The 13,652-nt window shown below is 46.2% G+C and overlaps 2 non-coding genes across 2 annotated transcripts; one reads left to right on the top strand and one right to left on the bottom strand.

Moving 5' to 3' along the window:
• Positions 1-275: 275 nt before the first annotated feature.
• Trnat-ugu (transfer RNA threonine (anticodon UGU)) lies at positions 276-350 on the bottom strand. Its single transcript has one exon. It is a non-coding gene; the product is annotated as a tRNA-Thr (tRNA).
• Positions 351-829: 479 nt separating this feature from the next.
• Positions 830-904, top strand: Trnat-ugu (transfer RNA threonine (anticodon UGU)). Its single transcript has one exon. It is a non-coding gene; the product is annotated as a tRNA-Thr (tRNA).
• Positions 905-13,652: the final 12,748 nt, after the last annotated feature.

Raw genomic sequence — 13,652 nt, 5'->3', positions numbered from 1 at the left:
CGATAATTAATTGATGCGAAGTATACAATAACAAATGTGTTCCATTAGTGGAGGAGTGATAGCAAGGAATAAGTCTCACGCTATAGTCCACGCTTCAGACAATTTTGGTACAATGCTAGCAAAATGATTATATATATGACAGTAGTATCTGTTCCCGAAAGAACAGTTACCGTGGATGACCATGCAGCTTTGCTAGAAATGAAATGATAATTATATGGACACCCTAGCTGCAAACAGGTGTTGATGTACTTCATTGGGGACATGTTGAAAATGTGTGCCCCGACCGGGACTCGAACCCGGGATCTCCTGCTTACATGGCAGACGCTCTCTCCATCTGAGCCACCGCGGGCACAGAGGATAGTGCGTCTGCAGGGACTTACCCCTTGCACGCTCCCCTTGAGATCCACATTCCCAACATTTCCACACCACTACATTCGTAGTGCGCCTAATAGATGTTTGCCCATCATACTCATTACTCGTGGCAGATTAATCTACCACGTCCCGTACGAGTTCGGGCATGACGTGTGCGTTCGCACAAGAAGGTCAAAGGCCGGGAAGCCATACTTTAACTATATATGACAGTAGTATCTGTTCCCGAAAGAACAGTTACCGTGGATGACCATGAAGCTTTGCTAGAAATGAAATGATAACGCACACGTCATGCCCGAGCTCGTACGGGACTTGGTAGATTAATCTGCCACGAGTAATGAGTATGATGGGCAAACATCTATTAGGCGCACTACGAATGTAGTGGTGTGGACATGTTGGGAATGTGGATCTCACGGGGAGCGTGCAAGGGGTAAGTCCCTGCAGACGCACTATCCTCTGTGCCCGCGGTGGCTCAGATGGATAGAGCGTCTGCCATGTAAGCAGGAGATCCCGGGTTCGAGTCCCGGTCGGGGCACACATTTTCAACATGTCCCCAATGAAGTACATCAACGCCTGTTTGCAGCTATGGTGTCCATAATATGATTATAGTCTAGTTTATTCTAACTCCCCCGTGAGAAAGTATATGTGCTGCCTCAAATGAAAACTGGGCAGAAAGTAACGTCACTCTAATAATCCTGTGAAAAAAAGTGCGCTATTTCTGTATTCATTTGGTCCTGGCAACTTGCTTTTATGGGCTATCAGTGAGGTGTCACCACGCATTCATACAAATGATTCGCATCGATAGGCAACGAATCCACCTTCTTCAGTGTGGGTGCACGAATAAGTTCTAGCTCCTGGGGGAATCTGAGTAGAGAGCATGGAGCAAATGTAAAGGGACTGCGGATAGGTGGCGCTCGATGGGAATGTGGGTCGGCCGGGAGGTGTACGTCTGTGCAAGAGCGATAAACACAGTGTCTGGGTGGCACAGTGATCCAGTGGGCATTTGGCTGTGGTGAGGAGAGAACGTTTTGTTTGCCTCTCGCCTGCTGTGCTGCTTGCGAACGAGCGAGCTTTTGTTCACTGCCGCTTTGCGGCTTGTCTGAGAGTCCGACTTCATTGACCATTACGGCATTTTCTTACCGCCAAGCCACAATTAAATTAACTTTTCCATCAGATAGCGAACGACTGAAGTTGAACGTTTTATACGGTATGAAACGCGTCTCCCGCCACAAGACGTTGTCTGAATACGTTTTTCGATCCTCAGTACTACTGTGTACAGAAAGCTGGCGAATGAAGAGCTGTCCGCCACGCTATGCGGCACCACGCTAACGATCTCAAGTTCCGATACTGTGACGGACATACAGGGACTGTCGTGGTTGATCATGCCGGTTTTGGCCTCCGAACGTTGTGGGTTTTCGAACTCCCCTTCCAAGTACCGTCGGACGCCGTGATGGCCGCTTTTAAACCTTACAGCGACGTCATCAGTCACTTGGCTAAAACGTGTAAGACTTTCGAAACGTACCGTGTCCTCAATGGTGTCCATCAGATACACATTGAACTACGGAAACAGTGCCTTCCTACTTGGTTACTGCCGGCTGCAGGGCTGTCGTCATGTACGATGGCCAGCAGCGCACCTGTTCAGGATGTGGCCAGGAAGGCCACGTCCGTTCTCAATGTCTTCCACGTAGACTGGTTTGGACGCCGATCGGAGACGTTGCTTCTCCTGTGGCGCCGCGGCGCCCACTGGGTTACCTCCATATTACGCGTCTATGGCGGCGCCGCTTGCTACGCCCCCACTGAATTAGTTTATACCGATGTCGGCTCCTCTCGACGACGCGATGGACGTTTCGCCTGTCTCTTCCACACCCCTGCCGAAGCCACAAGCTGTATGTCCCGATCTCATGGTGGTTAATCATGGAGCTGTTCCTACCTCCGTCTTTCTGCCATCTGGCCACGTGTCGGACGATAGCCGCCCGCCATCCGACACGGGGCAACATGTCAAGAAGCAACGGTCGCCGAGGAAACGGAAGAGACAACACGGTACCCCTTCTGCTGACTGCGTCCATCGAAAGTCTGCACAGGGTGACGACCCTGCTACTGATGGTGCGCTGTCCTCTGACGCCCAAACACCTGGCGACGCGACATCCTTCCCTTCATCCACGTCTAGTCAGCGTCCAACTACCTTCCCCCGCCTGCGTCTGATGCGGTTGCCTCCTTTCTATATCTGACGCTACCTGTGGGACCACCTCTGATAATGTTCCACTGACACGGCTGCCACATGGGCGGAAGACATCGATGCTGAGGATGGACACTCTGGAGGTGCACAGAACGATGTACCGCCCTTGGTGTGGTCGGCTCCCTCCCCATCACAGGGATGTGCCCTTTTGGGGGCCTAACAGGGAGTTCCATGTGCTTCCCCCGTGTCTGAATCGCCTGTCCTCCTGGCGATGGCAGCTTTCCAGACTTATCGCATAGCCACAGTCAATGTCAACATTATTTGGGTACGCCACAAACTGGCTTTACCCCATGACATGCTGTACCTCCTTAAGGAGGTGCATGTTGCAACTTTCTGTGCTCCCCATGGTTTTACAGCACATGTCTCTCACGCTCCCCCTACTAGCAGTGAGGTGGTGATCCTCTTACGTGATGGTATCCTCGCTACCTCAGCTGCCTATCTTCCTGATGCCAGAGGTATGGCTCTCACGTTCAGTGGCGTCAGGCTCGTCAATGTCTATGCGCCACTGGTTCGGTTCGCCACCGTGAACGTTCCGCCTTCGTCTTCTCAGAGACAGTCACGCCTCTCTTCCTGGGTCGGCAGGATGCATTGATCGCGGGAAGCGATTGCAACTGCATCCAGGCACCCAAAGACCAAGCACCATGTCACTCTCCGTGCGGGGAATGTTCATGGCGATCGTCCGAGGTTTACGCATTTCGCTAGCCATTCTTCCAGCCATCTCGTGACTCGATCGTGTTTACATCTCCCGCGATATTGTCAGTGGGGTGCATGCTGCTGCCGGCCGCGGTGGTCTAGCGGTTCTGGCGCTGCAGTCCGGAACCGCGGGACTGCTACGGTCGCAGGTTCGAATCCTGCCTCGGGCATGGGTGTGTGTGATGTCCTTAGGTTAGTTAGGTTTAAGTAGTTCTAAGTTCTAGGGGACTTATGACCTAAGATGTTGAGTCCCATAGTGCTCAGAGCCATTTGAACCATTTTTTTGCATGCTGCTGAAGTTTGGCCCTTTGCGTTCTCTGACCATGACGCATATATCTGCGCCATCAATCTCTGCCGCCAAATGGTGTGGCGCGGCCGTGGGCCATGGAAACTGAACATGATCCACTTTACTTCAGCCGACTGCCGGCAGCTCATCGAGAGCACGTGGGCAGCGTCGTCGACGCCGTGATGCCTATTAGTCTGCCCTGTCATGGTGGGCGCTCTATGCAAAGTCTGCTCTCCGCAAAGCCTTCATTGGTTATAGAGGGGAGGTTGCAGCTTGGCGGCGACGGACTCAGCGATTGTATTTCACGATTCTCCGGGAATCCACTGTCATGCCGTATTCGCCAGAGTGCCAGGCGATGGCGAACCATGCCAAGGCACAGATCACGTCCTTCTCGCGCCGCCACCTTGAAGGTGTTATTATGGTCAGTGCACACACACACACACGCACACACACACACGATAGATTACTGCAAGAGCGTCCATCTATGTATCATATCATAGAGGAACGACGCCACCGTCGGAGGAATTTGATTAACGTTCTTACGACAGTTCTACATCTACGTGATTACTCTCCTATTCACAATAGCCGGCCGGTGTGGCCATGCGGTTCTAGGCGCTTCAGTCTGGAACCGCGTGACCGCTACGGTCGCAGGTTCGAATCCTGCTTCGGGCATGGATGTGTGTGATGTCCTTAGGTTAGTTAGGCTTAAGTAGTTCTAAGTTCTAGGGGACTGATGACCACAGATGTTAAGTCCCATAGTACTCAGAGCCATTTGAACCATTTTATTCACAATAAAGTGCCTGGCAGACGGTTCAATGAACCACCTTAATTCTGTCTCTCTACCACTCCACTCTCGAACGGCGCGCGGGAAAAACGAGCACTTAAATTTTTCCGTGCGAGCCCTTATTTTTCTTATTTTATCGTGATGATCATTTCTCCCTATGTAGGTGGGTGCCAACAGAATGTTTTCGCAATCGGAGGAGAAAACTGGTGATTGAAATTTCATGACAAGATCCCGTCGCAACGAAAAATGCCTTTGTTTTAATGATTGTCACTCCAATTCACGTATCATGTCTGTGACACTATCTCCCCTATTTCGCGATAATACGAAATGAGCTGCCCTTCTTTGTACTTTTTCGATGTCATCCATAAGTCCCACCTGATGCGGATCCCACACCGCACACAAATACTCCAGAATATGGCGGACAAGCATGGTGTAAGCAGTCTCTTCAGTAAACCTGTTGCACCTTCTAAGTGTTCTGCCAATGAATCACAGTCTTTGGTTTGCTCTACCCACAATATTATCTGTGTGATCCTTCCAATTTAGGTTATTTGTAATTGTAATCCCTAAGTATTAAGTTGGATTTTCAGCCCTCAGATTTGTGTGACTTATCGCGTAATCGAAATTTAGTTGATTTCTTTTAGTACCCATGTGAATAACTCAAATGTTTGTGAAATCTTATGGGACTTAACTGCTAAGGTCATCAGTCCCTAAGCTTACACACTACTTAACCTAAATTAACCTAATGACAAACATACACACACCCATGCTGGAGGGCGGATTCGACCTCCGCCGGGACCACCCGCACAGTCCACGACTGTAGCGCCTTAGACCGCTCGGCTACGTATTAGTCAACGTAAGTGTTAGACATTCTCTTAGTAAAAATAAATATTAAAATAAATTTACAGCAGTCATAGATTTCTTAACTTATGTATAAACAGAGAATTATTCACTGCAAACCGATCAGTCGTTATATTGGTAAATAAATTGCTTCTGTCGTTTAGGAAGGCGGAACATTTTGTGACATTTGAACTTGCACTTGAGAATGGCTATAAAGCCGAAACCACAATTGAGTGAAATAAATGAACAGTAATTTAGAGTGCAATGGTGAAAATGTCCTTCATAAAGCTTTCGTATGTAGCGGGAATATCGCGAGTCCGCGGTTAAATTTGCGAACTCGTGTACTCGCACTCCTTTCTGAGCGAGTCGACTCCACTTGTAGGTGACAACAGACTTGGGTGAAGAATGGGCAGCGGTGCAGACACACGAGTCTATTCTACGGGCGAGTTCGTAGATTATGTCATTGACTCACTAGCGAGTTTAGCGCGACTATACGGAGTTCATTTCTGATCATCTACCTCTCACGAGTCACAAGAAAAGAAGTCATAGGAAGAACTCTCTTGCGTCATCACTAGCGCTCACAATGAAAATTGCATGTTAAAGGCTACTTTCACTTTTGCTATTGGTTCGTTCTATTTAACTCAGGATCTGGTCTTTGCAAACTTTCGCAAAGGCGTTCCGTATCCGGTATCGATAACCAGTGTCTTTTGAGTTCTGCTTTTCTGAGACACTGCAGGGTGACGTTCACTTTTGATGAGCTCCGCACGCTTCCGTCCAATCAGAGAGCTAACGGTTAGTTTGGACAGTGCTTGCGAATAAGTTTAAAAACACTTGGTTCTGGATAGTCGAGCGGTGAGTTTGGCGGTTCAGTTTCAAATGGTTGAAATGGCTCTAAGCACTACGGGACTTAACATCTGCCGGTCGATGTGACCGAGCGGTTCTAGGCTCTTCAGTCCGGAACCGCGTGACTGCTACGGTCGCAGGTTCAAATCCTGCCTCGGGCATGGATGTATATGATGCCCTTAGGTTAGTTAGGTTTAAGTAGCTGTAAGTTTAGGGGACTGATGACCTCAGATGTTAAGTCCCAAAGTGCTCAGAGCCATTTGAACCATTTGAACTTAACATCTGAGGTCATCAATCCCCTAGAACTCAGAACTACTTAAACCTAACTAACCTAAGGACATCACACATATCCATGACCGAGGTAGGATTCGAACCTGCGGCCGTAGCAGCAGCACGGTTCCGGACTGAAGCGCCTAGAACCGCTCGGCTACAGCGGCCGGCTTGGCGGTTAAGAGACGGCGGCAGCATTTCTGAGATTTGGCGAGATCGTTTCAGTTAATTCCAGTAGTTTCTGATAAGCAAGGTTTTCAGTCACTTCACTCGTGTGACATTTGTTTACTTCGCAGTCATCTCGCATGTTACACTTGTGATGAGTTATGAAGGTGATTTGTGCTTTTCGTAAGTCGGAAGCTGGTTACTGAATCGTCTTGTAGTCACTCGATCCGAAGTATCATGCACTCAGTTCCGTCATTCTCTCCGGCACTTTTACATTTTTCTGTTCTTTGGCAGACGTCGTGTTTAGAAAACTTGTATATTGTGATTACTAAAATTTCGGCTTATGCATCACGTGTATTGTATTGTGTTTACTAAAATTTCGGCTTATGCATCACGTATATTGTAACTGTTGTTTGATTTGAAGACATTATAGATAATTCATCTGAATTTACTGTTATTCATTTGTGCTTTCCGTAATCATTCACCGAATGCATTTACCGGTGGATTCCTAATCTGATACCATCATTTACACTCCTACTGCAAGTATTCCCTTCTAATCTATTCAGTGGTCAAGAATAGTGCACGGAAAAAACTCGGTTCGTTCACAGTTTTCCCATATTAATGGTGATAAGTATCCCATTCACGCCAACTACAAATTTCAGGTATGAAGGTACGTCCTGGCGCTGGTTGCTGAATGCAGAGTGGCTGTGACAGATTTTTCTGGTATGCGTCTATTCGTGTCTCACATAAATTCAGTCTTTGTCACATCATTATTCAAATAATTTAGGAAAGCATTGTCAGCAGTTGACCACTTTCATGTTGAAGTATACTGAATCCAATAAAGGTCCACGATCCCTTGCACCCTGTTCAACTATAAGTTGATCACTTTTACCTTTTGTAGTTGTGATAGGATTTTACAAGTGATTTTCACAGTATTTAAAGTTCAATTATACGAGCTACGCCTGCCAATTATTAGTTGTGTGATTTATTCAGTCTATGCTTCCGTCATTTATCCTTTTTTATTCTCTAAGTCAGACTGCGATGCAAAATTGATTATTGGGTGCTGAATTTGTTGATCATAAAGCATAATTTCGGTAACTCAGGGTCTAGGGGTTCTACTTGTTATAATAGTCCAAGTTTCAGAAACAGCAGCCATCTTGCAACACACAGTTTCTTACATCGAAATTAGGAAATGTTGAAATTATTGCGTGGCAAGGGCAGGTCAAAAGAGTACATATGAGGGTAGTTAATTCTCGAATAAGTTCAAAGTGTTTCAAAATGATTCACCCGATTCCACAAAAACTATATCTTCTACATGAATGAAGACAGAAACTTGGGGTGATTTTTAGCTTATGTATATAAACTAGAAGTTTACCTTGACGCCAGATATCTACCGCTGGTTCGCGTTGTTGCAGGTACGGGTCTCCTTGGTGCAGCTGGGCTACTCTCTTCGTTACAAGAAGAAGAACGAAGCATTGGAGATAGAGTTTTGAGTCCCATCGACAACGCGGACATCAGGAACGGAGTATAAGCTCGGATTACGAGAGGATAGGGACAGAAATCGGCTGTACACTTTTCACACGAAACATTCCGGCATTCACTTGGAGCGATTTAGGGAAATCACGGAAAACCTAAATCTGCATGACCGGTCGGGGATCTGAACCGTCATCCTCCAGAATGCGAGTCTAGTGTGCTGACCACTGTGCTCCCCTCTCACGGTCGGTTACAGAAGTCGTATACCTGGATCCATTTGCGAGAAACCCCGAAAATTTAATGTTTCGACAGAACGAAATATTACCTCTCTGTCAGACACTTGTATTAGCATCTGGGATGATTGGCCGTAAGGTATGTACGATTCTGTGGACTGCAGCATCGCATAGCAACATCTGTGAATACTCTGAACTCGAGACGTGCTTTCAAACGTATGAGGCTTCTTCGGAGTCGTCTGGATTTTTGTGATGCATTTATGAAGGTAAATGAAAACTCCGCTTGTAAATGTACGTTTATATACTGTGAGACATAAGCCCTTGTAAAATAATTATTTTCAAAATTTTGTGTTGCTGTGCGTAAGTAAAATTTGTCTCAAGTTACTGTTTTCATTGATTTAGAAGAAACACTCTTGCGGAATTGGATGAATCTTTATAGACCACCCAGTATCATGAAGAGGATCATCACCTTTGTTAGTCAGCACTCACTACAGTGGGTTGATCTACGCGTCCAAAGCTAAATATTGAATGATAAACTGTGCGGTCAACATTCTCATCCCGTTTTTTAAGGATCTGTTTGCAATCTGTAACTATATTGGCGAGTTTTAGTGCACAGTGACGACCTATGCTATAACCAGCGCGTTGTAAATAAATAAAACAAGACTACAAACAGTGATACCGAAATTATACAAGTTTCACTGGCGGAAGGAATAGAGAACAGCACGAGAAGACATTCAGTGTTCTTCGGCACACGACAAGGTAACGGCACCATAGAAGAATCATAATTAAAGATACCTTCGCTGTACTGGGTGTAACGGTTATAATTGCAGTTATTTTTGTATGTGGTACCTTCATACGTACACGCATCAGTGTTTCTGTTGTTTTTCTCTGCGTCGAAAAGTCTTCCCACAATCACGTCACAAACTTTATGATCTGATGTATTCTGATGGGCCGCGACGTGAACGACGCCTGGCGGTATAAAATAACCATTTTGCATCCACGCATCAGCACCTGGCCTGCCTCCCAGAGGAAAATATGCCGTAATGGCTTGCTCTTGCCACATGTGCTTGGAGGTAGCAACCAACATAAAAACGCACCACTCGTAATAGCTGTAATTGTTAGTATGCAAATGACGTAAATACTGACGTAATGTTGTTCACTACACCGTTCACTGTCATCAACAGTTATACGTGTTACACTCCGTATTGTCGTAATTGCGTAATGATATGCTTTTACACCTCTAAAGATCTAGCTCCTATAAAAGTTTAAGTTTATATTGCTTGATTTCGAATGGCAGCATCTACCGTAAAATATAGGTATTAATTTTACGGTTGCGTCAGTCTAAAGCTTCTCTACAATCAACATAAATATACCAGACAGCAAAATATTCACCTCCAGGGGACAAGACACTAAACACCGCCGTATAATACCTCCTCTATCCTTGACAGTGGCGTCAGTTCGATGAGGAAGAGAGTCCAAAAGTTTCTTTGGGAATGGCATACCCAGATGAATTTGCTCCTTGATGACTACATCCCGCAGAGCATGGAAACTGCGAGAATATTGACTACTACATATCACGCACTGTCGCAGGCAGTCCCAGACGCATCCTACGGAACTCAGGTCGGGTGATTTAGCGCGCCATTGCAGACGCGACATGGTGCCCAACCGTGTAAGTACCAGGAGCGTCCAGTAAGTAAAGCAACACTTTTTTATGAAAACAGGATGGTTTTTTTTTTCAGGATTTCAATACATCGTATTATTCCCCACAGTTTTGGCTACAAAACTCTGTTTACAGCATGATCTTCGTTCGATGTGATAGCCTTACGCCACCTTAGTGGGAGGGCCTTATGCCCGCATGGGGCCACTCTACTGGTTGACGTCGTAACCAACGCCTTGCTGCATCGGTAACCTCCCAACCAGCCACGTATTGCTTTCTGCGAAGAACGTCCATCATTGGAAGAAACAAATGAAAGTCAGAAGGTGTGAGATACGGGTTGTAGGCTGAATCGTGTAGAAGGGTCCTCTCGGGTGCACGGACTTGCGTTGTCAGGTAGGAGAAGTTCGTCTGCATTTTTGTGGCGACGAACGCACTGAAGTCGTTTATTCAAATTTTATGAGGGTGTGTGCGGCAGACAGGTTTGCCCGACCTTGTTGCGATGATGACACGTGCCTCGCCCAACGACTCAACGGGTTTGTGTTCACTACCTGGTCTCTCTAGACGTGCTGCAAGCACAACTGAATATCTGTGATGCTCTGGTTTTCCGCGAAAAGAAATTTAGTGACAGCTGTCCGCTTGGAACCCACCTCTGTTGCAGGCGCCATTTTGAAGGCTACGTATAGCGCCACGACCTACCAGAATTTTATGAAACTATAAAGGCTGAAACTGAAATATTCCGTGATGACGCACAGAAAATGCCACTCTTTTTCAACTGAAACTGGCCGAGAAAAAAAAAGTGTTGCATTATTTATTGAGCACCCCTCGTAGGAGCCTATACACGCAGCCCTCTGAACACGGTTGTCGTCATCCAGGAGGACGAGAGTGTCCACAGCATACTCATCATGAACATGCAGAAACAAGGCCAACTCTTACTCATCGAGAATGTTCATGTTCACGGTAACCTGAACGAATGGTCAGCATCTTCGACCTCAATTAGGAGCACATCCTGCGCACACTGCTGGTCAAATGTTGTGCTGCATCGTTCGTGCAAAAAAATGGTTCAAATGGCTCTGAGCACTATGGGACTTAACTGCTGAGGTCATCAGTCCCCTAGAACTTAGAAGTACTTAAACCTAACTAACCTAAGGACATCACAAACATCCATGCCCGAGGGAGGATTCGAACCTGCGACCGTAGCGGTCGCGCGGTTCCAAACTGTAGCGCCTAGAACCGCTCGGCCACTCCGGCCGGCATCGTTCGTGCACTCAACGTCTTCCATCACTTAATATGAGGTATACTCACCACTCGTTGGAGCACACTGCACGCCTCCAATCAGTTACTGTTTAGTTTGTGAGTTGTTTGGCGCACCGAAGACGTACAGCTTTATGTGCGGCTGAGGCGAGTTTCCAGAGTCCAAAATCCGACTGCAAACAGTTTCTTACGAAATGTTCGCTCCGAAACTGGTTGACATATACAAGCGACTAGCGCACGAGTATAAATCAAGTCACAGCAACGACTTATGTCTGGAGAGGACTGTCACATGCCAATCTGGTTCCGATTCTACGCTACTCCGAATCGTCTAGTATGCTTTTTAAGTGGGTAAATAATGTTTTGTTAGGTTAGCCTACTTAATTTTACCATGAAACGTATCACAGCAGTAGCTGGAAGAACTGTAACGATTAATGAAGATATCCTCTTCGTTCTCCTGTTCTAAAAATGCGGAGATTCGTTCATTATTTTCTTTCTCCACAAATATGCGGATATTTCCGTTTGTAGAACGACAAGTGTGGGCCTTCTAGCTAAGTTTTAACAGTCGAATGCAGCATTCTGTAAAGAGAGTTCGTGTGTTGGCGTTGATCGTATGCTGAAAATGGCTGCTTCTACAAACCGGAAACATTTATAAATAACTAGCTAAGAAACCCAGCGTTGCCCAGCTATTCATTTATTCGAATCTTCTATTCGCCCATCTCCCTCTCCCTTCTATGTCAATCCTCCCCCCTCGCCCGTATCCTCCTCCCCCTCTCTTCGTCAACCCTCTCCTCCCTCTCTCCCTGCTCATCTCCTCCCCTTTCCTTTCTGTGTCTATCTCCTCCTCTCCCCACTCTCTGTCCATCTCCACCTCTTCACTGTCACGGTCCATTTCCTCCTCCCCTTCTCTGTTCCGCCTCCTCCTCCTCCTCCTCCTCCTCCATCTCTCTGCTTGTCTCTTCCCTCCCCCATCTCTGTCCATCACCTCGATTTCCTTTCTCTGACCAACTCCTCCTCTCCCCTCTCTCTCCACCATTTCCCCCTCTCCTATCTGTGTCGGTCTCCTTCTTCTTCTGTCTCCACCTTTCTCCTCCTTCACTCCCACTGTCTGTCCATCTCCTCGTCCTCCCTTCTCTCTCCGCGTTATGACATTTACCCCAATAGAAGTCTGACGGTTCTTATCCCTGCAGGATTTCTTACCGGATTGTAACTAGTATGTGTACCAAATTTGGTTCAAATCGTTCCATGGGTTTAGGCTGAGTTTCTTACCAGCGGATTTGCTCGCATAAGCACATGTAAAATATATTTCACACATGTTTAACATATTTCACGCGTATTTATACAAATATTTCACCTGTATTTCTAGCGAATTTCGCCCTACTCCCCTTCTCTGTTCCGCCTCCTCCTCCTCCTCCTCCTCCTCCTCCTCCTCCTCCATCTCTCTGCTTGTCTCTTCCCTCCCCCATCTCTGTCCATCACCTCGATTTCATTACGCAGCGTAACTTTTGCGACTTCTCATCTCCTAAATCATGCGCTACAAAAATGATACATCTAGTGGTATATGTTCCTACTATCTGCGAAATTTTTTGTGAATAGAGTTCGACCTGAGTCGAAACAAGGGAGTAGACAACATTACATTAGAACTAGTGATTGCCTTGGGAGAGCCAGTCCTGACAAAACTCTACCATCTGGTGAGCAAGTTGTAGGAGACAGACGAAATACCCACAGACTTCAAGAAGAATATAATAATTCCAATCCCAAAGAAAGCAAGTGTTGACAGGTGTGAAAATTACCGAACTATCAGTTTAATAAGTCACGGCTGCAAAATACTAACACGAATTATTTACAGACGAATGGAAAAACTGGTAGAAGCTGACCTTGGGGACGATCAGTTTGGATTCCGTAGAAATGTTGGAACACGTGAGGCAATACTGACCCTGCGACGTATCTTAGAAGACACATTAAGTAAACGTAAACCTACGTTTCTAGCATTTGTAGACTTAGAGAAAGCTTTTGACAATGTTGACTGGAATAATCTCTTTCAAATTCTGAAGGTGGCAGGGGTCAAATACAGGGAACAAAAGGCTATTTACAATTTGTACAGAAATCCGATGGCAGGTATAAGAGTCGAGGGGCATGAAAGAGAAGCAGTGGTCGGGAAGGGAGTGATGCAAGGTTGTAGCCGATCCCCCTATGTTATTCAGTCTGTATATTGAGCAAGCAGTAAAGGAAACAAAAGAAAAATTTTGAGTAGGAATTAAAATCAAAAGGGAAGAAATAACTTCGAGGTTTGCCGATGACATTGTAATTCTGTCAGAGACAGCAAAGGATCTGGAAGAGCAGTTGAACGGAATTGACTGTGTAGTGAAAGGAGGATATAAGATGAACGTCAGCAGAGGCAAAATGAGGATAATGGAATGTAGTCGAATTAGATCAGGTGATACTGAGGGAATTAGATTAGGAAATGAGACACTTAAAGTAGTCGATGAGCTTTTTTATTTGGGGAGCAAAGTAACTGATGATGGTCGAAGTAGAGTGGATATAAAATGTAGATTGGC

This window comes from Schistocerca cancellata, chromosome 5, assembly GCF_023864275.1.
Source record: "Schistocerca cancellata isolate TAMUIC-IGC-003103 chromosome 5, iqSchCanc2.1, whole genome shotgun sequence".
NCBI classification, from domain to species: Eukaryota; Metazoa; Arthropoda; class Insecta; order Orthoptera; family Acrididae; genus Schistocerca; species Schistocerca cancellata.
This window is presented reverse-complemented; position numbering and strand designations above follow the sequence as displayed.